This window comes from Nuphar pumila, chromosome 3 (assembly GCF_984573655.1).
Source record: "Nuphar pumila chromosome 3, dmNupPumi1.hap1.1, whole genome shotgun sequence".
Taxonomy (NCBI): domain Eukaryota; kingdom Viridiplantae; phylum Streptophyta; class Magnoliopsida; order Nymphaeales; family Nymphaeaceae; genus Nuphar; species Nuphar pumila.
In genome coordinates this window covers 48244867-48271311 of record NC_143251.1, presented here as the reverse complement: position 1 = coordinate 48271311, position 26445 = coordinate 48244867, and the positions used below count along the sequence as shown (strand labels likewise).

Sequence of the window (26445 nt, the reverse complement as noted above, 5' to 3'; positions counted from 1 at the left end):
GGGTATTAATAGGCTGCGGGTGGACTCGGGTCTCGGGTCCAGTCATGGGCCCGAGACGTGCCCCGAATCCTCCTTCTGCTGGATATGTGGCGTTTGGATCCGCGCTTGCCTGGAGTAAGTACGCAGCACGTCCCTGCATCAGGTCACCTTACCTGCGATCGGGTCCGGCTCCTGGGTCCGACCGTCCATCCTCTGAAGTGGATCGAGTTCCTGGGCCGAGTCTGGGTCATGTGGTACAGACCCCGTCGGGTCCTGCTCTGCATCATTCTCCCCTGGTTGAGAAGAAGTCGGTTCTGACGACTTGTTGTCGCCACAGTAAGCATATAGATCAGACACATTGAAGATGGGCGGGATATGCCAATCATCGGGCAGTTTAAGGAGGTAGGCATTCGGGCTCAGTCGTCGAAGAATCTTGAAAGGACCATACTTCTTAGGACTCAACTTACCATAGGTACCTACTGAAAAACGCTCGGGATGCATGTAAACCCATACTAACTGACCGACTCGAAACTGGACATTACGACGACCCTGGTCTACGAAAGCTTTGTAGGCTTTGTAACTCTCAATTAGCTTGGCTCAGACTTGTTTGTGGATATCACGCATGTATTCAATGACATCAAATGCATCTGGGGCTGGATCAGGGATATTAGACACAGGTGCTAAGTCAACTACATGAGTGGGTGATTGCCCATAAACCACTTGGAAAGGAGACTTGCCTGTGGACCTGTTGATGAAACTGTTATATGCAAACTCGGCTTGAGGCAATACTAGGTCTCAGGTTTTGACATTTTCCCCTACTAGACTTCGTAACAAGTTTCCTAAGGTGCGGTTCACAATTTCGGTTTGACCATCGGTTTGTGGGTGGTACGCACTACTGAACTGAAGCTTGGTCTTCAACAAGGCCCATAACGATTTTCAAAAATGGCTCATAAAACACGTGTCACAATCGGAGGTGATCGTGTGGGGTAAACCATGGAAACGGGCGACGTCCTTGAAGTAATAGGAAGCTACTAATGAGGCGTTGGTGGTTCGCTTACACGGGACAAAAATAGCCATTTTGGAGAACCGGTCAACAACGACTAAAATTGAATCAAAACGACGCAGGGTTTTGGGAAGACCCACGATGAAATCCATGAACACGTGCTCCCACGGACGCTCAGGGACGGGTAACGGAGTATACAGACCACTATTCTGACGATGACCCTTAGACACTTGACACACATGACAACTTTGAACGAACTTGACAACATCTTTGCACATTTTGGGCCAAAAGTATCGTTCATCTAACGGAGCGAACGTCTTATCATGTCCAAAATGCCCAACTAACCCCCCTTCATGTAACTCGGAAATCAACTGAAGCCTAAGAGAGAAATCAGGCACACATAACTTGTTTCCGCGAAAGAGGTAACCATTATGAATACTAAAACGATGGTCGACGGTGCGATCAGAGGAGAGGCACCCTTCCCAAGCTTGCTGGAAATCAGGGTCTGTCGGGTATAACTCCTTGTACTGCTCGAACCCAATGACCTGCACTGACATAGTCATAAGAAGGTTGTTCTTCCTACTAAGAGCGCCAGCCACCTTGTTCAGAGTACCAGATTGATGGCGAATCGTGAAGGTGTACTCTTACAAGAAACTGACCCGCTTGGCATGACAAGCACTCAGCTTCTTTTGACTATTCAGATACTTCAATGCCTCATGATCCGTGTACAAGACAAGCTTCTTATAAATGAGATAATGCCTTCAATAACGAAGGGCTTGTACAACAATATAAAACTCAACGCCATAAGTGGAATACTGGCACCTGGCCTGAGTTAGCTTCTCACTAAAGAAAGCAACATGTCGGCGGTTCTGACTCAAGACGGCGCCAATCCCCACTTTAGAGGCATCACACTCCACCTCAAAGACTGCACCGAAATAAGGAAGGGCTAAGATAGGGGCACCAGTCATTTTTTCTTTGATGATCGTAAAGGCCTTTCCCGCGGCAGGCGTCCATTGGAAACTAGTACCCTTTAGGTATTCCGTGATAGGGGCCATGAGGGTGCTGAAATTTCGCACAAAACGACGGTAGAAAGTGGCTAACCCGTGGAAACTACAGATCTTTCCTATAGTCTTTGGGGTAGGCCAATCTACGATCGCACGAACTTTCGCAGGATCTGCCTTAACTCCATCGGATGACATAATAAAACCTAAGAACACGACACTGAATGTCATAAACTCACACTTTTTGGTATTGACGTACAACTTTTCGCTCCATAAAATCTCTAGGACTTGACGCAGGTGACTCAAATGGTCGGACAAAGATGAGCTATAAATCAAGATATCATCAAAATACACAACGACAAACTTTCCTATACAGGGACGCAACACTTGGGTCATCATATTCATGAAAGTACTTGGGGCATTAGATAACCCAAATGGCATGACTAACCACTCATACAATCCATCATGTGTCTTGAATGCTGTCTTCCACTCATCCCCCTCCCGTATACGAATCTGGTGATACCCGCTTTTTAAATCTATTTTGGAGAAAATGGAAGCACCAGACAACATATCAAACATATCGTCCAAACGGGGGATGGGAAAACGGTATTTGACAGTGATGCGATTGATTGCTCGACTATCGACACACATGCACATGGACCCGTCTTTCTTAGGAGTGAGCAGGGCAGGCACTGCGTAAGGGCTCACACTCTCACGAATAAAGCCCTTCCGGAGCAACTCCTGAACCTGCCTCAACAACTCAGCATGCTCGGATGGGTTCATGCGACATGCGGGGAGATTGGGGAGACTCGACCCTGGCACAAAATCAATAGCGTGCTGTATAATTCGCCTGGAAGGAAAGCCATCTGGGAGGTCTTCTGGCATAATGTCGCGAAACTCATCAATAAGGGCCGCGATATCCACGGGAATGGGCAAGGGCGTACTCGTCGACGGCTTGGCCACAAGGGCATAACAATAACCATCCTCCCGACAATGGTCCAAGAAAGACCGATAGGATAGGCCTGCAAGTTGGGGAACTCGCTCAGGCTTATCCACAATTGGAAACCCAGTCTCCTTGACGGGAAGGACTATCTTATGACCCTTAAATATGAATGATTACGTGTTCCTACGGCCATCATGAATGGTCTTGCGGTCAAACTGCCAGGGATGTCCCAAAAGGATGTGGCATGCGTGCATAGGGGCTACATCACACCACACCTCATCGTGGTAGTGTTCCCCCATGGAAAATCGGACTAAACGCTCGGTGATAGGGACCTCGTTTCCCTTCTTGAACCAAGCCATCTTATAGGGTTGGGACAGTTTCTCGGTTTTTAGGTTCAAGGTAGACACTACATTCTCGGACACCATATTCTCGCATGCTTCAGTATCAATGATAACGTCACACCCGTGACCCTCACAGTTGCACCGGGTTCTAAAAATATTATTCTTCAACCATATTGATGGGGTCGACTCCCGGGGTGCGGGCAACACATGATAGATGGACAACAAATTTTCGACGTTACCGTCGAACTCTACAACTTCCCTCTCGTCATCCCCTCAATAAACGACTCACCCTCACTCTCACTATCGGACACCGACTCAACAATACCCTCTACGAAGTGTGTATTCTTGCTCATGGTAGGGCACTTGGACGCAACGTGACCTAACTCCTGATACCTAAAACAACAAATAGTAGACTCACTAGACTTGGCTTTGGATCTAGTGTGGTAAGCGGGTCCAGACTGGTCGGGTTTGCTAGGGTCAACTCTAGGGGTGGACTTTGAGTCTTCCTTCCTAGGGGAGCTCGCTCCCCTGGTTGGGAAACTCGACTTGGGTCGACTAGACTGGTCACTACGGGTGGTCTTATATTCCTGTCTCCTCTTCAACTTTTCCTCCACATTCATGGCATAACTGCTTGCCTGATCTATTGACTCGACTGTGATACAATTAAAGCCATAAGAAATAGCAGAATAGAGACAAAAAATGTACCTCGTGACCTGCTGGCGGGCGGTCTCCTCGATCTGCACTCGTAGAGAAAGACGATGGAACTCAACAGTGTACTCCGCCACAGTTTGGGTGCCCTGACGCAAGGTGAGGTACTCTTTATAGGCTCGCTCGACGTGATCTGACGGCACGAACTTGGACTGCATCAACCTTTGCATCTCTTCCCACGACTACACGCGCTCTAGTCCCTGCCGCTCCCTCGACATCTGCAACTCAACCCACCATGTCTGTTCTAGTCCTCTCAACCGAGTGGAGGCTAGAGAGGCACGACGGTGCTCAGCTACATCGTGGTAGTCAAAGAAGAACTGGACGACATAAGACCCGTCGAAGAACTGCTTCGCATCGAACCGACCTGCGAACTCTGGAAGCTCCAGCTTCACCCCGTACGCTGGAGGGGCGCTCTGGTACTCGTTCTAGAAAGTATCATCGTCCCACACTGCTTCATTGTTGCGGTACCGCTCGCCTGGCGGCTGGTGCTGACGTACTCCGACGGGTGGTCGACGCTCAGGTCGCGCCGGTCCCTGCTGAATCTGCCTCGGTCTGGCTTGCCCGTGGGCGGGAGCCATCTATGGCCGGTGTTGGGGCACCAGGATGACAGGAGGTCCAAAGTAAGGTTGGATGGGTACGTTGGGTCTTAGGCTCTAGGTGGGTAGGAACGGGGTAATATGGATCTGGATTAAGGGTCAGATTGGGGCAGGGGCAGTGGATTGGGTTTTGGATCGGGGCTGTGTTAAAGACCTGAGTCGGGTAAGGGTACTGGTTTTGGGTAGTGTAGTGTTGGGATGAATCACCCGATTGGATCTGGATCGGGTCTATTCCTAAACTACTCGTCGGACTGAGATTTGGATAGGTTGGATCAAGGATCGAGTTATGGGGATAAAAGGCTTGGTTTGAACTCGATCCACGATCCATATGATTATGGGTTTGGTTTTGACCCGGCTCAAATTCAAACTGGTGCTCCGTCCGGGTCTAATATGGGTTTGGGTTAGTATGGGATCCATTTTGTGGGTCAAAACTAATGGGTTGGTCTGGTTTGTGGCGAACCGCGAACCAAACCCAACTGGGTAGGTTGGGTAAGTAGGTTCAGAACTCGGACCCGCTCCCGGGGACCCAAAGGATGGTCCACGAGACCCAGACCCGGGCCCCATGTTCACGAACTCGGGTCTGGACCCTCTCGGGTCCAAACTTGTCCACACGCCCCCCCTGCTCCCGCTCGTGGGTTTGCCGCCTTACGACTCCCATGCGTGGGCTCAAGGGGGAAGGTCACAACCTTCCTGGGTCGGATAGAGGAACCTGGTCCCCAGCAGTGCCCAGCGGGGCGCTGGGACCCTGCAGGTCCGACCCACCTTATGGCGCGAGCTCCCCAGCGCGAGGCCACGAGCCTAGGCCTGGGACAGGACCCAGCGTAACGCTGTGGTCCTGCAGTTCGGGCCCCGCCTGCGATGCAGTCGCAGGGACTCGCTGCCATGGCTGGGGTGCATTCGCACCTTGATGGTTCGGTGGGAGGGATCCCGGAACTGGGTGACCCACGGTTGTAACAGGGTCAAGTTGGAGAGGGTGTATCGGATGAAAACTGCCGCGACCTGCATCTGTCCAGAGTCTCTCCAACGGCTTCTCGTCGCGCTGCGAGCTGGGGTGTCAACGAGGCTGGATCGAGGTTGTTTGCGCATGTGCCTATTTGGTTCAATAGCACCGCATGAGCGTCTACTTTGGATTCAAGGCCACCCATCCACGCTTCGACCCCGTCCATACGCTTTGACAGACTGACGATGTCCTTATGCGCGTCATACCCTCTTGAACTTTGGTCATCATGGCCATCAGCTGTGCCATTGGATCTTCGCTGCCGGTCGCCTCCCGTTCCTTTCCAGTCGCGAGATCGCTCCTCGCCTCTTGACCTATGTCGCTGTCGAAGGAGGAAAACCTTGGGCTCTGATACCACTTTGATGCAGCGAGACACCGGCCTTCACGCGAGCTTGAATGTGGAGTTGAAGAGCACGACTCCCACGTCGTGCAATGAACCGAAAGAGGCTCAAATAATACCCCCCCCCCCCCCCCCCGAAACACAGTGGTGTGAATCTTTATTTTTATTTCAGTAGAGATCAATCGAAATAATGAAATCGGTCTTAGTAGGATACAATACGAATAACATTAAACTAAGAAGGAACAAGGGATGAATGGAGAATGACTGACAGAAAGAAAAGCAAAACAAAAGACAAAGCTGCTGCAATATTTTTATCTTCTCTGCGCACAAAACCCTAGGAGAGGGTATTAATAGGCTGCGGGTGGACTTGGGTCTTAGGTCCAGTCATGGGCCCGAGACGTGCCCCGAATCCTCCTTCTGCTGGATATGTGGCGTTTAGATCCGCGCTCGTTTGGAGTAAGTACGCAGCACGTCCCTGCATCGGGTCACCTTACCTGCGATCGGGTTTGGGTCCTTGGTCTGACCGTCCATCCTCTGAAGTGGATCGGGTTCCTGGGCCAAGTTCGGGTCACGTGGTACAGACCCCGTTGGGTCCTGTTCTGCATCAGAAACCCTCACGTGGCAATTGGTGTTGGGAAAGGTGAGTTTCTCTTGGATTATCCAAGAAAAGAACCAAACCCCATAAAGAAATACAGGCATTCATGAAAGCCAGACTGACCAAATAAACCTAAGATGAACATTGATTAAGTAGCCAATGTGCCAAAATTTTTTATGGGGCTTGCGTAACCTGAACATTGTTTCAAATAATCATATTTAGGCTTTAAAATCCCCAATTTCATTTTAGGAGTAAAACAGAGAGGTTCCAACCACTGTAAGGTGGTCCATTATAAGAAGTATCTACTCCCTACACAGCAAAAAAACTGAAAACAGGTGAGTTCGCACGTTTAGTATGTGCAGCATATCAGATTTCATATCTGGTATAGCGTTAACAGGAAACAGGGCGAGAGAGAGAGAGAGAGAGAGAGAGAGAGAGAGAGAGAGAGAGAGAGAGAGAGAACACAATGGTTGGGGCGGCTCACAATGCTCGACCTCCAAGCCCTAACCATATTATATATAACAACAAATACACAACTATCCTTGTAATATCAGAGATATTACAAGGATGCCATTAATGAGAGTAAAACAACATGTGTTTCATTAACATACCATGCGTATGGATCTGGATCCAGATCCATACGCAAGCTATATTTTAACACCCTCCCTCAAGTTGTACGTGATTTTGGATCATGTACAACTTGCTCTTCAATAGCCAAAATTGACGTCCTGTTAACCCCTTGGTAAACAAGTCTGCCACTTGATCTTCTGTTCGAACATGACGTAGTTCTATCTCCTTCATCTCGACTTTCTGCCGTATGAAATGTTGATCAATCTCAATGTGCTTCGTTCTGCTATGCTGGATAGGATTACATGCAATGTTTATTGTGCTTTGATTGTCACATAGAAGAAAAGATCGAATAATTGTCTCCCCAAGATCACTCAATAAGTGTCTAATCCATGTGGCTTCTGTCGTGCCTGCAGCCATCGATCTGTATTTAGCCTCTGTACTCGATCGTGCCACTGCCTTTTGTTTTCTGCTGCTCCAGGACACTAAATTGTGTCCAATATATACACAATATCCAGAGACAGATCGTCTCTCATCTGGATCCCCTGCCCAATCTGCGTCTGTATAAGTGATGAGTTCATGTCCTTTATGCAAATTATCGTTCTTGCGATAAGCAAGTCCGTCTCCTATAGTTCCTTTTAAATAACGTAGAATGCGCTTCACAACTTCCATATGACCCTCCGTTGGAGCATGCATAAACTGGGATACCTGATTGACAACATAAACTATATCAGGTATGGTAAAGGTCAAGTACTGTAACATTCCCACGAGACTTCTATACATTGTAGGGTTGACACAAAGATGACCATCTTCAGAGCTCAGCCTTTGGTGTAATACACTAGGAGTACTGACTGGTTTGCAATTCGTCATCCCGGCTCTTTCCAGAAGGTCAAGAGTGTATTTTTGTTGCATGAGTGTCAATGTGTCTTGTTGTCTGTCAACTTCCACACCAAGAAAGTACCTCAACTCCCTTAAATCTTTCATTTTGAAAGTTTTCATTAAAAATTGCTTCACGCCTTGCACATGATTATCTGAACTCCCAGTGATCACAATGTCATCAACATATATAAGAAGTATAACAATGTCTGCCTTTTGGCAAATAAAAAGTGAATGATCTAGAGAGCATCTTCTAAAACCATAACTCTGAATTTGCATAGAGAAACTTTCAAACCAGGAACGGGATGCCTGTTTCAACCCATACAGAGATTTCCTTAGTTTGCACACCCAGGCAGTAGGGTCCTTCTCGGCATAACCAGGAGGTTGCTCCATATACACTTCTTCCTTTAAAGTTCCATGCAAAAATGCATTTTTAACATCCATCTGGCTAAGGCTCCAACCTCGATCGACTGCTAGGGATATGATGACACGAATAGTACCCATTTTGACTACCGGACTAAAAGTTTCATCGTAGTCTTCACCATACTGTTGTGTGAATCCTCGAGCAACAAGTCGTGCCTTATATCTGTCAATGCTTCCTTGAGGCTTATATTTTGTTTTATAAACCCATTTTGAGCCAACTACATTCTTTTCTTCTGGCCGAGGGACTATTTCCCAAGTCTGGCATCCATGAAGGGCTTCCATTTCTTCATTCATAGCTTCAGTCCAATGACGGGATTGAAGAGCTTGAGTAAAACAAGTGGGTTCAGCCTGTTTTGTGAGCTGAGACATAAACAACTGGAAATCAAGAGAGAAGGTCTCATAACTCACCCATCGTTGAATAGGATGCTTAATGCGTGACGGCCTTTGAGCCGGATCATTGGCGATGCTTTTCACATACCTCGGCTCTGTATTTTTGTCCCGTCTAGTGTATACCTGCCCAGAGAAGCGTTCTACTGGTGTTGGCTCAACTGGAGATGATTCAACATGTATTTGTGAGTCATTCAACTCCCTACTCAAGTCGAAAGAAGGACAATTTGTCTGACATGTTTCTCCTGTATTAGCAAAAAGATTTGCGCTCATCCATGGATCATATACTTCTAATTCTCGAGATGGCACCGCTGCAGAGTCATTGACCTGAAAATTTTGTTCGTCAAAAACAACATTTCTGGAGGTCCTAATACGTTTTGTAGTAGGATCATAGCATCGATAACCTTTGTATTCATCTGCATACCCAACAAATCTGCACTTGACAGCCTTGTCCTGAAACTTATTTCGCAGAGATGAATCAATATGTACATAACATACACAACCAAAAACACGCAGCTGATCGTAAGAGGGATGTTGCCCGAATAAAGTATAATAGGGAGATTTACGATCCAAAAGTGCCATATGAAGACGATTTATGATATGAACAGATGTGTGAAAAACTTCTGTCCAGAGACTAACGGGCACATTGCTATCATGTAACATGCTCACAACAATATGCCTGTGTTTTCTCTTTGCAACCCCATTTTGTTGAGGAGTATGAGGGCAAGAAACCTGTCGACTTATTCCTTTATCCCGAAGAAAGGCAATAAACTCGTTCGATGAATACTCTCCTCCACCATCACATTGTAAATGCACAATATCACAAGCAAACTTTGTTTTGACCATCGAATGGAATTCCCGAAATATTTGAAAAACTTCATGCTTGTGTTTTAAGAAATATATCCAAGTATAACGGGAATAGGAATCAATAAGGATAACATAGTAACGACTGCCAGAAAGAGAAGGAATAGGTGCGGGTCCCCAAACATCAGAACAAATAATCTCAAAAGGCTTTGAAGCTCTTTTATTTATAATATGAAAATGAAGAACATGACTTTTGCAGAGTTCGCATGAGGAACATTTACTATTATTATCAGAAAATGAACATAAACTAGACTCTGGAAGGAGACCATCAGATACAAGGTTTTCAACGAAACCTCGATTACAATGTCCCAAACGACTATGCCAAATATCTGGCTTATTACAATGAGATGAATTAAAAACTGCCAATGAAGGAAAAACAAAGACTCTGAAGGCGAAGACACTGAAGAATGCTTGGACGACTTCAACTGGAGAATTGGGACTGAAGACGAAGACACTGAAGGAATCTCCTTGAAGACGTACATGTTTCCTTGTCGCTTCCCCTTAGCGAACGTCTCCTTCGTTCGTAGATCCTTAACATAAACAAAAGAGGGAGTAAATTCGACAGAAGAATTCATATTGTCAACAAGTTTAGCTACAGAAACAATGTTCTTTTTAATATTAGGAGCAAGAAGGACATTGGACAAATGAAGTGAGGACTTTGACATAGGAATGTGTGCATTGCCAGTATGACTAATGGAGTGATAAGTTCCATCTCCCGTAACTATACTACCTTTTTCAAAATAAGGCAATAAGTGAGATAACTTACCCGCATTACCCGTAACATGCGTGGCGGCACCTGAATCAACATACCATTCGCCTTGTTCATTTTGCTTGATCGTCATCTGTGACAATGCTGATAACAAAAGTTGTTGCACATCTGTGGATGACCCTTTTGTGTCCACAGCAGTAGCGGATTTATTTTCAATTTTGTTTATTTTTCCTCTATTCTGTAGGTTGAACCAACAATCAGCTTTCACATGTCCTCTTTTGTTACATAAGAAACAAGTGGGCACTCTCCTCTGATTCCCTGTGTTAAAACCCCCTGAAATATTAGGTGTAGGCAAGATACCACGTCCTCCCTGCCCAAAACGTCTGCGGCCTCTGCCTCCTTGATGCCCTCCATTCCATCGTCCAAAACCTACAGAAGTGTCCATGGCCAAAACTGAATGAGGACGAGTTGATTCATTTCCTTCTGCGCTTTGCTTCATAACCATCTCATGCTGGAGAAGTTTCGCTTGGAGGTCGTCAAAAGTGGGCAAGTGAGGAAGGCATGATAAAGCTGTGGTAAACATGTCAAAGTCAATACCCAATTCATTGAAGAGTTGTTGAACTTTATCTTTATCTGCAATAGCACTTCCAACAACAACCAATTGATCAGTAATACTCTTCAAGCGGCCTATGTATTCCATGACTGTCATGGAGCCTTTCTTCAAATTTTGAAATTCATTTTTTAAGAACATAACTCGGGATTCTGATATCTGAGAGTAAGTCTGTGACAGCTTACTCCACAGATCCACCGCAGTGCAATCATCTGAAAGAGTAACCAACACTTCTTGAAAGAGTGTTGACGTAATATAAGCAACTAAAGACTGATCCCGCTTCCTCCAAACTGTATACTCTGGATTCTTAATGGAAATGGTAATTGTGTCACCTTTCTCATCCTTAGTTTCCTGCAAAATAAGCCGTGGTGGTATAGGGACTAAACCATCCAAATGTTCATCGAGATCCTGACTCCGTATAAAAGGAAGGATTTGCCTTTTCCACGTTAAAAAATTAGAATGAGTAAGTTTTTCTGTAACAAGCTGACTCAAGAAATTGGCAGAGGGACCGGATGATGAAGGCGAAGAGTAATCCATATCAGTAGAATAATGAATAAGCAAACAAGATGAATGAAAAGAAATAAACAGATTTAAGACCACTTAATTAATCAGAAACACTGTAATAAGGCAGATACTTGTACGACCAAACAAGGCTGCACAAAGAACACTAAAATAGCAATGAAGGAAGGAAAGGCCACTTGAGAAATCAAAACTGATTTGAAATAAAAAAAAATGAGAACCAACACAGATGATAGAGTAACAGAAAAGAGAGAACTTAGGTTGAACACAGTCGATGAGCACGCTGAAGGAGGAAACGCTGTTTCAGAAAGGGGAGATCACGCTGCTGCTATTTCAGAGAGTCTTCACGCTGAAGGAGGAACACGATGCTGCTGTTCCAGAGATTTCAGAAGAGGAGATCTGCTGTTAGGAAACGCTGAAGGAGGAAACGCTGTTTCAGAAAGGGGAGATCACGCTGCTGCTATTTCAGAGAGTCTTCACGCTGAAGGAGGAACACGATGCTGCTGTTCCAGAGATTTCAGAAGAGGAGGAGATCTGCTGTTAGGATGAACACGCTACTGCTGTCAGGAGGAACACACAGAAGGGGGAGATCACGCTATTTCAGAACTTCTTCACGCACAGGGAGTTCTGCTGTTCACGCTGAAAGAGGGTACACTGTTTCAGAAGGGGAAGATCACGCTGCTGTTCACGCTGAAAGAGGATACGCTGTTTCAGAAGGTCTTCACGCACAGGATGGCATGTGCTCTGATACCATATCAGATTTCATATCTGGTATAGCGTTAACAGGAGAGAGAGAGAGAGAGAGAGAGAGAGAGAGAGAGAGAGAGAGAACACAATGGCTGGGGCGGCTCACAATGCTCGACCTCCAAGCCCTAACCATATTATATATAACAGCAAATATACAACTATCCTTGTAATATCAGAGATATTACAAGGATGCCATTAATGAGAGTAAAACAACATGTGTTTCATTAACATACCATGCGTATGGATCTAGATCCAGATCCATACGCAAGCTATATTTTAACACAGCAGTCATCGAGAAGGAGACTGGTGGGGGATTTAGCTGGTACGAAAAGGTTGGAGTTGTAGGTAATGGCAACAATCATCGGGGCGCGATTAGGAGAGAAGATACACAGATACACATTCACAATCGTGAACGGTGAATCTGCATCTCGTGGGCGTGATGGAGAGAAGAGAGGAGAGAAGAGATGGAGGGCAAAGGGTTACGCGTACCTGAATATCCTCATCGTCAGTCGGTGGAGGTCGCCGGACGTCAGAAAAGGTCATCAGAAGTTCTAAAGGTCGCCGGTCAGTGGCCAAAATCCTGAGAGAGAGAGGGAGGAAGAGAGACTCGGAAGAGGCGTGAAAAAAAACCCTAAAGCCCTCTTTTGAGTTTTGTTTTCACGAGTTTTTTAAAATTTTCATTTTGCCCTTAATAAAAAAACTTTCGTTAAAAAAAAAGGTCTAAATAGTAAAACGAGAATTTGGAGCATGAATCGTGTAGTGGTGTTGGAAATGACAATGAAAAAAAGGGCAAGGGGTCTTCTGATTGTCCATATCAGTTTGATGACAGAAAAGAAAATTGTTTTGATGAAGAAGATGAAAAAGGATATGACTTGGATGACTACTATTCTAAAGATGACCAAGATGATGAACCACCAAACATGCATAAAACAACTGTGCTATGGTGCTATGCATTGAAACAAAAGAAGAGTGGACAAGGAAATCAAGGTGGAACTCAGGTTTTTATGTGCAGGCACTGCAAAAAATATTTATCATGGGTCATATACTCGAGTTTTGCATATTTCATGGGACCTCCAAAGGGACAAAGTGTTGGGATTGCCTTTTGTCCTGTAGTTACAACAAATGCAGAATTGACAAGAAAAATTAAGAGGCATGTTTGACGAGTGGAGGTTTCATAAGTGCATTTGAGTTGAGGAGATCAAGAATTGATAAACCGAAGCCTATTAGTATGACTACATCTTCTAGTGGAAGCCGAAACACAGTTGATATTCGTGATACCTTTAAAAAGGTAGAAAAGAGATGATGTAGATCATAAAATTATTAGATTTTTGTGTGCAAATGGCATACCTTTCAATGTGCTTCGATCACCGTATTGGGAAGAAATGATATTTGCAGTTAGTAAAGTGTCTGGATATAAACCCCCCTCATATGAAAAAGCACGAACAACGTTGATTGGCAGTGAGAAAGAGTGTGTTTACAGGGAGTTAAATGAATTTCGAGAAAAGTTTGAGGAGTTTAGAGTTTCCATTGTCTCAGATGGTTGGACAAATATCAAGAACAAACACTTGATAAATATACTTTAATCAAATTGTTTTGGCTCGATGTTCTTATATGCAAGCGATTTTTCTAATGTCCAACAATCAGCTGCAAATATTGCCGAGTTTTTTAATACGAGATTTAAACTTGTGAGGCGTTCTAATGTAGTGCAAGTGATTGCAGATAATGCAGCAAATTGCAAGTTAGCAGGTGAAGAATTAAAACAAACGTATAAGTATATTTTTTGGTCACCTTGTGTGTTGTGCACACACTTAATTTGATCTTCAAGGATTTGGCACATGAGTTTCATTGGTTGGGAGAAACATATTTGTAGAGTAAAGAAATTGTGAAGTATATCACAAATCATTCAAAAGCACTAACAATCTTTAGAAGCAATGGAAAATTAGAGCTAATAAACCTTGCAAAAACAAGGTTTGCTTCACATTATACTACTTTGAAGCGCTTCCTTGATGTGAGAGAGAGCTTGAGGCTCACATTCATTTCAGATAGATGGAGCGAGTAAAAGTAATCATGTACTGATGAGACTATGAAAAAAGAGCTGTTATAACAGAAACAACTGTTCTTGATGAAAATATTGGGATTTTGTTCGTTTAGCATTATTAATTACAAAACCCATATATAAGATGATTAAATTGTGATCAGGAAGACCCTATAATTGGTCAAGTGTGTGAATGCATGAACAACATGTTGAGGGAAATTAAAGACAATCTAAAAGGACAACCAGATTTGTATGAAAAGATTCATAAGATTGTCTCAAATAGATGAGATAGAATGAATGTACCTGTTTATAGTCTAGCCCACATGTTGGGATTGCCTTTTGTCCTGTAGTTGCAAAAAACGCAGAATTGACAAGAAAAATTAAGAGGCAAGTTCGACGAGTGGAGGTTTCATTAAGCGTATTTGAGTTGAGGAGATCAATAATTGATAAACCAAAGCCTATTAGTATGACTACATCTTCTAGTGGAAGCCGAAACACAGTTGATATTCGTGATACCTTTAAAAAGGTAGAAAAGAGATGACGTAGATCATAAAATTATCAGATTTTTGTGTGCAAATGGCATACATTTCAATGTGCTTCGATCACCGTATTGGAAAGAAATGATATTTGCAGTTAGTAAAGTGTCTGGATATAAACCCCCATCATATGAAAAAGCACGAACAACGTTGATTGGCAGTGAGAAAGAGTGTGTTTACAGGGAGTTAAATGAATTTCGAGAAAAGTTTGAGGAGTTTAGAATTTCCATTGTCTCGGATGGTTGAACAAATATCAAGAACAAACACTTGATAAATATACTTGAATCAAATTGTTTTGGCTCGATATTCTTATATGCAAGCGATTTTTCTAATGTCCAACAGTCAGCTACAAATATTGTCGAGTTTTTTAATACGAGATTTAAACTTGTGAGGCGTTCTAATGTAGTGCAAGTGATTCCAGATAATACAGCAAATTGCAAGTTAACAGGTGAAGAATTAAAACAAACGTATAAGTATATTTTTTGGTTACCTTGTGTTGTGCATGCACTTAATTTGATCTTCAAGGATTTGGCACATAAGTTTCATTGGTTGAGAGAAACATATTTGTGGAGTAAAGAAATTGTGAAGTATATCATAAATCATTCAAAAGCACTAACAATCTTTAGAAGCAATGAAAAAATAGAGCTAATAAAGATTGCAAAAACAAGTTTTGCTTCACATTATACTACTTTGAAGCGCTTGCTTGATGTGAGGGAGAGCTTGAGGTTCACAGTCATTACAGATAGATGAAGCGAGTGGAAGCAATCATGCACTGAAGAGACTATGAAAAAAAGAGTTACAACAGAAACAACTGTTCTGGATGAAAAATATTAGGATTCTATTCGTTTAGCATTATTGATTACAAAACCCATATATAAGATGATTAAATTGTGAACAGAAAGGCCCTATAATTGGTGAAGTGTATGAAGGCATCGACAACATGTTGGGAAAAATCAAAGACAATCTAAAAGAAGAACCAAATTTGTATGAAAAGATTCATAAGATTGTCTCAAATAGATAGGATAGAATGAATGTGCCTCTCCATAGTCTAGCCCACATGTTTACTCCAAAATATTACGAGTCAGAGTATCTCAAGATCCCAACAGCAGGAGGGGTCAAACGAGTTTCTCTTAGTAAAAATTTTATTATATCTATTTAATAAAGTTTAAAGTTTAATAATTTAATTATTTTATTTTTTCATTTGCATTTTCTTGTTATAGTTGTTAAATTTTCTGCTGAAAAGGATAATGATATCTTAGATGGTGCAATGCTCGCGCTTGAAGTCATATGTGCTAGAAATGAAGAGCTCTCTACACTTTATAGGTCACAACTTGTAGCTTTTGTATCAAGAAGGAGAAGATTTAGCCGAAATGCAGCAAAAATAGATGCATTGAATCCTACAATGACGATCCTTAATTGATGGCGTTTTTATGGTGGTGATACACCTGAGTTAAGAGCATTAGCCATTAAGATTTTATCTCAACCTATTAGCACATCTTTTGTAGAAAGAGTGTGAAGCACCTATAGTTATATTCACAATGTTAAAAGAAATAGGCTCAATGAGAATCGTGATGATACCTTGTGTATATTAATTTCAATCTTCAATTGATTGATAGGTATAATTAAAATATTGTACTTTTGTTTTGATATTTTTTTTTCTCTTTTTCTATCATTGATTATTTATTAGCATTCATATTTTATATTCTTGTTATAAAAAGGTGCAACAATCGCTACAAAGAAGGACCTAGTCGAAAATGGGATATCAATCTAGAACTTCCCATTGTAGAAAAAAATACGTTGAGATTAGAAGATATGCGTTGGAGAGATTTAGATGATAGTGCACAATAATCAAGCACTATTTTCAAATCCAAACCCAAAGATGCACAATCAAGAGCTCCATTGCCTCCAATAATCATACGTACAAATGAGGTTGAGGATGATACAAATCAATCCAACAGAGCTAGTAGAACTAGTACAGATATACAAGAGCGACTATCAGTTCCTCAAGGCCGGATTGATCGTTTCTTTAGCAGGAGACCTAGGCAAGGTATGCTGATCTTGTGTTTTTTATTTTTACTTTCTTCTATATATGTATTTTTTATATTTTAAATTAATGTTTTTGAACATTTTAATTTTTTAACATATTCATTATAGAAAATGAAGGAAGAAGCAGAAGGCATGGTCGTGGAGGACAATAAGGACGTGATGATGCAGAAAATTCTCGATCTATTGTTGACCTGAAGGAGAAGAGAAAGATGATAGATTATTGATTGTTGATAATGAAATGAACTCTTAAATCCTTAATTATTCTTTTGATGATGTAGTTGGAGTAGTCCAACTTAAAAACTTTTATGTTACTTTTTTTGTCATGGTCTTGTAATATTTTGTTGGTTTGATATGTACTTTTTATTTTGAAGCTTGCATAATGAAGTGAAGTAGTGGATTATATTAATTTTAAGTTTACACTTTACAGTTTCGAAATTTATAGCTTATAGTTTACAGTGTAGGACTTTATAGCTTAAAAATTTAACCATATCTCTACGTAATCTTTGAGTTTATTGATTTCTTATTTTCTATGTTGCAAAGATCACAAGATTTACAACAATCAAGTCATTTGATTCTTTCGTTGAAAAATGTACGTTTTTTAATCAAATTTATTAATTTTTCTAATGCATTATTTAGTTATTGCATGCATTTGTTAAATGGTTGCAACAGGAATGTGAATTATGATCTTCTCTTGATGTATTATTTTTTAAATGCTTGAAAGTTGCAATATAATGCATTTGTTAGATAATTGCAACTTATATTATTTATTGTCTTAGATACATGTTTTATTTTGTCAATGATGACATAAATCTTATTTTTTGATAAAATAAAAATATATAATTACATTTTCACTTCTCTTTCGATTCTTATTCGTTTCCCACTCGAATCCTAGGTCGCCTCCTTCTTCACTTCCTAGGTCGCTTTCGGTTCGCTTCCGAGACGCTTCCTAGGTCGCTTCCAAGACACTTACTAGGTCGCTTCTAAGTCATCCCGCGCTTCCCACTTCTGCTTCCCGCTCTCGCTTCCTCGACTGGCAACTCTGCTCTAACCTGATCAAAATTCAATGCACCATGACAAATCTCTTAACTGACTGATTGTAGGCAGTGCAGCTATGACAGGACTCTAACCTAACCATCATTCAATGCACTAACACTAGTGTAGCTAGTGCAAGACTCTAACCTGATCGTCATTTGATGTATTACTATTGGGCTTTTACCCGGTCGTAAGTGGTGCAACTACAACAAAACTTTAACCTGACCGTAATCCAATGCACTACCTTTTCTTTGCAAGAATCTTTTTCTTGAGTCATATCATTTCACAGGAAAAACACATGATAAACAATGAGATATTCACAGTTGCACTGGAGTCAATATCCACAATTTATCACATTGCCAAATTATGCAACTCATGCATATAACAAGTAATTTACCAAACTTGAGAATATCAAACATAAATAGTGAACCTTCGCATTCTAGAAAACATTTTGTCGATGCCCGTCACTTTCATAATAGAAAAAACACAAACATACAATCATTCATGATCCACCATTTGCCGTATTTGCAAATGTCAATCTCGAATGGCGAAACTTTACCTTCACAGGGATCACATGGGATCAATATTTCTGAATTCACAACATACATCACAACACATTTATAAATATACATCCACAAATTTCTATGTAATTCATTAATAACAATTATCTTCAAATGCAGGTAATACATTCGATGTAATTCAATCATAATGCAAAAAATACATTTTATGCAGTTAAATTCTAATCCATGTAATATATTCTATCCCAAACGCATCATATTCGTACTTACATATGTCAAATACATACGCAAGCATCACATCACAAACATTCAAGTGTAAGCCTCTATTGCATATGCCCACAAACAAACAAATATTCGTGTGTTGTTTGACACATATAATTAACAATGCGAACATTTGTACATGTACTTGATTGCGTATGCATACATATCATAATTAGAGTATTTGTACAATGCTCGATACACGTGCATATTCACATCAACATACATTTTTACATATGCACAATTGCATATGTACCTATCTTAGCACTCATTCGTATATATGTCAAACTTGCATACGTATGTATTACCTCAACATTATACATATGCCACACTGGATTACACACAATTATTTCAAATATTCGTATGTATGCCACACTAACATATGCATGCATCACATCAAACTTTCATATGTATGCTTCAATCGCATATGCATGTACCGTGTATCCACAATCAGTTATATGCAAACTACTCTAATTCTATTTCCTTGTATGCATGCCACAATTATATGCGTACATGTTGCATCATGTAAGTTTATGTGTATGCCTTTATTGCATACACGTAAAAATATGCATAATGCAAGCATTCGCACGCATGACTCAATTGCATACGCGCAGGTAACAATACACAAATATTTATACCTATAACATAATTGCATAGGTACATGTCACATATGGACACTCAGTTATATCCACCACCCTAATCACATGAACTCCAAAACACCCAAACAAAATTTACCACACGTATGTCACAATTGCATGGGTACTCATTGCATCATATACGCTTATGTGTATGCCTTGTATAAGCACATACATATGTCATCCCGACACACTCACTCACATACAAACAATCATACACTTATGCGTCTTAACCTGCAAAACAGCAATTTATATTCCAATTTTATTTTTAAATTTTTAATATTCATCCTGCAAAATAAAACACTTCTAACTTTCCGAATTACCCGATTCTCCAATTATCATATTTCTTACACCAACAACCCAACCCCGGTTAGTTCAGAAAAGTAATTATATATTAGGAATAACAAAAAACTCTTTCTAGATCTACATAGCTCACCAAAAGTCGAGGCAAAGCTTGTCCTATTTTCACATGATTATCCTAGGAATGCAGGGACCCAGAAATTGTACCTCTCTAATCGTGTTGTTTGCTTCTAAAATTTTTTCAAACTCGGCATGAACTCCGATGGTGTATCGACCACCCGAGCAGTCAATGGCGACTACGAGGAGAGAACAACGTGGATTACGAAACAATGCGCACGTAGGCAGTAGTGGCGCGCTTTCTGAGACAACATGAACAGATCCCAAGGTAACTGTGCACGGTGGCAGTGGCAGCAGGTTGCTGTCGATGTCAGCGGAGCCCACCTGGTCCGATGGCGATGCACAGATGCAGCCCCTTTTTCTTTCCTCTTCTTCTTCTTTCTCTTCTTCTTCTTTCTTTTCTTCCTCTCTTCTTCTTCTTCCCCTCTTCTCCTTCCTCTATTTTCCTCTTTCACAGCAGAACAGAGGAAAGGAGGGATAGAGAGACGACACAGAAGAGAGAGGAGGGGCAGACGGTTGGGGTGACTGGCGGCAGAAGGTGGCGGCCGGCCAGAGCTCGGGTGGCCAGATGGAGGGTGGTCGGATGAAGGGTGTCCCTGACGATGGTCGGATGCCCTCAGCTGGGTGGAAGTCCCAACGATGGGGGCTCGGCTGGCAGGGGCAGCGGCCGGCGGAGCTCGGTAGCCGGCGATGGGATGCGGTGGGGAGGGTGGTGGTCGTGCGATGTTCGGGTGAAAGGGGAGAGGGGTTTCGTGAAGGGGTGTACGGGAGAGAGTGGATGAGAAGAGAAAAAAGGGGATGTGAGAGGAGACAGGGTCAGTCTGAGGAGAAAGAGAATAGAGAAATAAGGAATAGAGAGAGAGAGTAGATAGAGCGGGGCCCGCCACTTCGCTACTAAGCATATATTACGGTTCTTATTTACCCCTTTGGGCTTCGGGGTCCATGTATCTTTATCTGACCCGATATGAAACCAATCCGGTTCGTTAAACGGGTTTTTTTTTTTTGAGTTTTTTGACGATCCAAACTGAGTTTTGATCGATTATCTAGAGCTCATACTGCTCTGTTTCGGGATTTAAAATGAAACGCTCTGTTTGGAACACAACCTGGTCTGAACTAACGTGAATCTTAAGTAATAAATCCTATAATTTATATTTAAGGATTATGGGTATTATAATCACACTCTCTCACTAAAAGTAGATTCACGTGATTTTTTTTTTTGCTTTGTAAATATCCTATTAAATGGAAAAATCAGATCTCAATCCCATTCTCGGTTTACCGAAACCTGGCTAAATCATAATTTATGGATAAAAAAATTTCAGATCCCAATCTGCAGATATTTCTGATTTACCATAATCTAGCAGATTCGGTGCTTGAATCCTGATTACTATATTTTTTAAACTTCAAAAAAAATTCTAGGCTTAATCTTAAGCCCTAAAATCCTGATTTTTTTATCATAGTTAACCGTTAGCTTTCAAACTCAACTTAAGCTCAAAAATTCATCTAGATCGCTAATATCTGATACTCGAATTCAAAAAACTGATTGAACATGACCCAACCCATAGATAAATTAGTTTTGACCTTGTAAACACCCTAAAAAACTCCAAACAAATATTTTTACAAAAGACCAACCAAGAGCCAACCTTAAATCATAAACTAGCCTTCTACACAATCCAAACTTTGGATCGATCTTGTGGTGTGTCTGTTGCACACCAACTGTTCGATGCACATACTGCAGGCCACCTGTGACAGTAACTCTTGCAACTGGCACAAGTAACGCACATCAACCGCACACTGCAGCTAACATGGGCGAAGGAGTACTCATAAATACAAATTTGGCATCATTCTTCACTGAACGGGAGGATCAGGGCGAGTTAATGAAAGAAAGGAAGACACCCCTTAGCAACATTTTTCTCTCTTGAACCATTTGAGTTCCAACAACAGTGCTGCAACTTGCAACAACATTTTTCTCAACAAAAACAACTACATCCGTTTGGGCAGCTTAGTCAGCAATGGTCGCATGACACTGTAATGTAGCAATTGCATGCACAACAATTTATACTATGACTCTTATTTTCAGAATAGCAACCAATGCCTGAATTACATAATTATAGGGCTACTACTTCAGCCTTAATTTAGGACAGCAAACAACTCAAAGTTATTGGAGTTGTTAGAAAATAAGGAGTAGAAGGTTGAGCTAAGGCCTAGGAACAACAAAGCCAGGATGTCCAAGATGCATGCAATTGACCCAAGAGGAAAGGAGGGCCAATTCTTTGGAGATATTTTCAAGCTCCAACCTTGAGGATAAGTCTTTCTTGATGTGAGTGGGATTAATAGCAATCTGACCCAAAATACCTTTTGTATTATTGTTTTGTGTTTTTATTTTTAGATTTGGGTTTACCCTTGTAGGATTTGGATTTGCTGATCCAAGTGTGTGTATGTGAGATTTGAGGATTAGGTGGATGGTAATCCATAAGTAAGGGCATTTTGAGAATTATGGTAATTCAAAAAAGCCATTTGATCTCCCTTATAGGATGGGACCATTTTAGGAAGAAAATGGGAAAGAAAAAAAGGAGAGGATCTCTACTAGTTAAAGACAACTAGCCGGCTCTTGTAATCTTTGTTTGCTTTTTATCTGAATAACAAATCTTTTGTGAGGTTTTTTATTACCTCTTGGCCTACTTTCCTAATAGGATGGATCTCCTTCTTTGGAAGAAGAAGGATCTCGAGTAATTAAGAGAATCCCACCTTAACCATCCAACCTCCTTGCCACCCATCTCTCTCTCCCTCTCATATCCCCCTAATCGTCCCCTCTCTCATGCCCTTCTTACTCTCCTCATCTCTCATGAGTATCCTAACTAGTGTACCTTTCCACCTCTGTCACATTCACAACTCATCATCGTCACCCTCAAACCAACATTTTCTGGTTCAAGTATAGCAACCCACCTTGGGTGTATCATCCATCAACATCATTCAACATCTTCATCTCTTATCTTCTCCAAAATCTTCCTCACCTCCACCATGGCATACTTCTCTTGTTGTTTCATCTGTTGACGATAACAACCCATAAAATATGAATAATTTTTTAAATATCAAAGCATCCTTTTAAATATTGAAACATTACATTTAATGCTAGTAGAGATAGTGTTGAAGATCATTAAATCTTTTATCGAAAGCAATTTCTTGATCTTTGAATCTAGTTATTAGCCATTGAAAATGTTCACAGTCATTAAGTTTTTCGTTACGCAATTCTTTATACAACTGAGATGTCTCTGGTTTAATAATTTTTAATTGTTCTTCATTGTATGAGAATCAATTGAACTAGAACTTGATTATCCACATCTCATTAGTGTAAAAACATAAAACAATTTTATTGCCCAACAAATGTTCATATAACATATACAACCATACCAATGGTCTGATTTTCCAATTGTTATTTGTGCAACATTTTCAACCATCATTATTTGTCCAATGTCATCAGTATCTTTGTTCCCTCCTGTTGTTTCATTATCGATATCATTTGATTCTTCATCGTATGCATCATCTCTACTATCACTAATTGATTGTTCTATCTCACAAACTAAATAAAAAATTATTGTATCCATCGCTTTATTTGCTTTCATGCATGCAATGTTTCTACATTTTCAACTTTCAAGATCAACCATAAAAATATAACATTCATCATCACACTTACATCTCAAACACAAATTACAAAGTCCAACAACTTGTACCTAGCTTTGTCAACTGCTTTGAAAGGCTGAATGTCATCCATATTACTGTGACCAATATCACTAACACTAATTTGCCCATGTGGTTTAACATCAATGGTTTGTGGAAGTTCTTCATTGTCTACACGTCAAAAAATTTATATCCCTAGTCGATTTAGCCAACTACATGCCCTCTATGTGCTTGAGCTTAATGTTTGCGACGTCAATATCGTTAACAGTTTGAGACAATGGAATGTTCGCCAAAGGACTGAGCTCGATTGATGGTGCCTGACATAGATAGAACATTATCCAGAGGATTCTCATTGTTCCATTTACAAGCAATAACTTTTTTAGCTTTGCATGCAACTATGCAAACATCACCACTAAAGAATTTTGGTTCTACATCATCATGTCCAATACATCTATCTATATTGGCTATCTAGGTTTGGAAAAACTATATCGACAGATCATTGACTTTTTCACATCCGATTTTATGTGACATCGAAGCTATAATTTTTTTATAGTTACTATTTTTAGAGGCCACTATAGATATTCAAGTAGAGTGATAAGTGATGCAGTAGTGAACCCTTCCACACAACATATAATTCAACTAATAAAAATATCATGTAAGAAAGACCATCTATATACATTTCATACATTCAATTAACATAACTACATACACCAACCACTCTGAAACCCCTAATCAATATTTGTGCATAGTAAACCTTAGCCTCATTATACAAACACAAAAAACATTGAATATTAATTAAAGGGCAAGCAAGCAAACAAACATAAATCATCAACAATATAAATAAATAAATATATATATATACTCTAAACATAGTAAACCTTAAACAATAAATTTGATAAAAAATATTAAATAAAACACAATAAAACATATAAAAAACATTAACAACAACCAAACACAAATATCCATGAGGATATTAAATGTTCACCTTTCAAACTAACTTGAGAAGTCGATGCGAAGGATATCAAAACCTATGTAGCAAATTTTTTTTATGAGAATCTCGCAAGGAGAAAAGAAAATTACTGAGGGTTCTAGAGGAAAAAGGGTTAGGGTTCTTCCAGAAACAAACGAGAAAAATAAATAAAATGAACAAAAAATAACTTTATATATTATTTAACAAGTATGTGAATGCAAGAAAGTTCACATGCCAAAAAATTGCGCATATCGCCCCTTATTTATGGATCTACTTGAGTTGCCTAAATGAAAGCCGCACATTTTTATTCGAACTTCATATTATGTATGCAAATTTAGTAAAATATTTGCGAAGATACAATATATTAACAGGAGGTTCTTATTATATCTCATGAATTTTATGTTATATATGTGAATTTAATACGATATTTGCGACGTTTAGAGCTTTTCAGTTTAACAAGAGGTTAACAAATATGTGAACTTTGTGCGGTTTGCAAAAAATCATATAAATCTACCCTTTAGTGAGAGGATGCAATACCTGGGGAGTGTACTGACACATTGCGTGAATCTCAGGAGGTCCAGTATCTGAAAGCTAGAATAATACTTTTAAAGCCGGACATTCGCGATTTTGAAAATTGTAGGGATTTTCCAGAAACACGTCATTTTTTATCGTATGATACAGTCATTTTCCGAAAAAGAAAAGGAAATAGACTTGCGAAGTACGATGTGCATGCATTTAGGACCTAGATCCAAGGATCCTCCTTATGGTCAATATAAGGGCTTGTTTGGCGCCAATTGGAATTATGGATAAAATGAATTGAATTGAACTCCCTATGGTTCTCGCCTCTCTTCCTCATTTTTCTACTTTTCTTCCTCAATTTTCTTTTATTCTCCTTCATCTCACGATCATCCTTGACAGTCTTGAATCGAGCACAACCATCCTCCATCGTGAGTGCTCCGGTGCCGGAACTGACAATTCTAGTAGCTCAATTGTAGCATGCACTAGTGAGAAGATTTAGCTCAACCGATCTTCAGTCTGGCGAGGAATTCAGTGGTTGTCAAGCTTTCTCCAGCCATTTGAGTGAAAATACGAAGGAAACGAACCTCTGAGTCGATCAGAATTGAGGCAATCGGAGTCCAAATCGTGTGAAACGGATGCTGATTGGCCGATTGTGTTGCTACCGCTGGCAGTATGAGCCATCTGCACCTTTCAAAAGTAATTACGGTCAGATCTATCTTGTGTTTCTACATTTGTGATCCTAGCACAGTAGATCCATTTCAGAACTGCCGAATTCACATGAATTCCGTGGTAAATCGCGCGATCTAAGTTAGAGTTGAGTGCTTCAACACATTCCTCTTCTCATCGCACGATCAAGTGTGCATTCTGAATATCTGGCAACTTTGTGGAACAATTCTGGTCACTTGACATGAAATCCGTTGACGTTTTCAGATTCCCTGTTATGTAGACTCTCTAGAGTCGACCCATACCCCCTATGCCGGTGAGATTCGGGTTGAGTACTCCGAAATTCCTCCCGGAGTCCAGTGACTCCCTTGTAGCATTTTGTTCTGTATTTCACCTCAATTCAACTCCTTAATCGAGGTTCTATAACAAACCGGCTTGTGCGTTCCTACTGGAAACACAACCATTCGGTCCCAAATTAAATTTTCTTTTAAAGAAAACCAGGGTGTGCGAGGCGAATTCCCCATTTTCTGGCGTGAAACTGTGATTTTCCGACAGAGTGCAGTCTCTGTATGCACACTGCATTTCTGCAACAACTTTGCACGAGCAATTCTCCAAATCCACTCATGCGTTCGAGCCATAATCTGACCAAAAGCTAGATCGGTTTGTGTACTTCCAACTTGACCAGGGTGTCAGACGAATTCCGGTGATTTGGCCATCATTTTTGCATTTTCCGGCGAAGTGTCTGGTTCAATCCGCAAAGTATGTGACTGATCAAACGGCCAATTTGCCCAACATATTTCTAAGATTTGGCACATGCGTTTGAGCCTATTTTTGGACTGGAGCTTCTACTAAATACTAGCTATCAGAAGCAACCCCCTGTGCCAAGACAATCATTTGAACCGAGTTTTGTACAGCCAAAAGTCTGTACTTGTTCAT

General features: G+C 41.0%; 1 protein-coding gene across 5 annotated transcripts in view; it reads right to left on the bottom strand.

Moving 5' to 3' along the window:
* The window catches only part of LOC149842842 (putative E3 ubiquitin-protein ligase ZFP1), a 71213-nt gene extending 50730 nt beyond the window's left edge, over nt 1-20483 (bottom strand). For all 5 annotated transcript variants that reach the window (XM_089999479.1, XM_089999480.1, XM_089999481.1 and 2 more), the window contains exon 1: nt 19773-20483. The gene's annotated coding sequence lies outside the window, so the exon portion shown is untranslated. The remainder of the gene's footprint in view (nt 1-19772) is intronic.
* Nucleotides 20484-26445: the final 5962 nt, after the last annotated feature.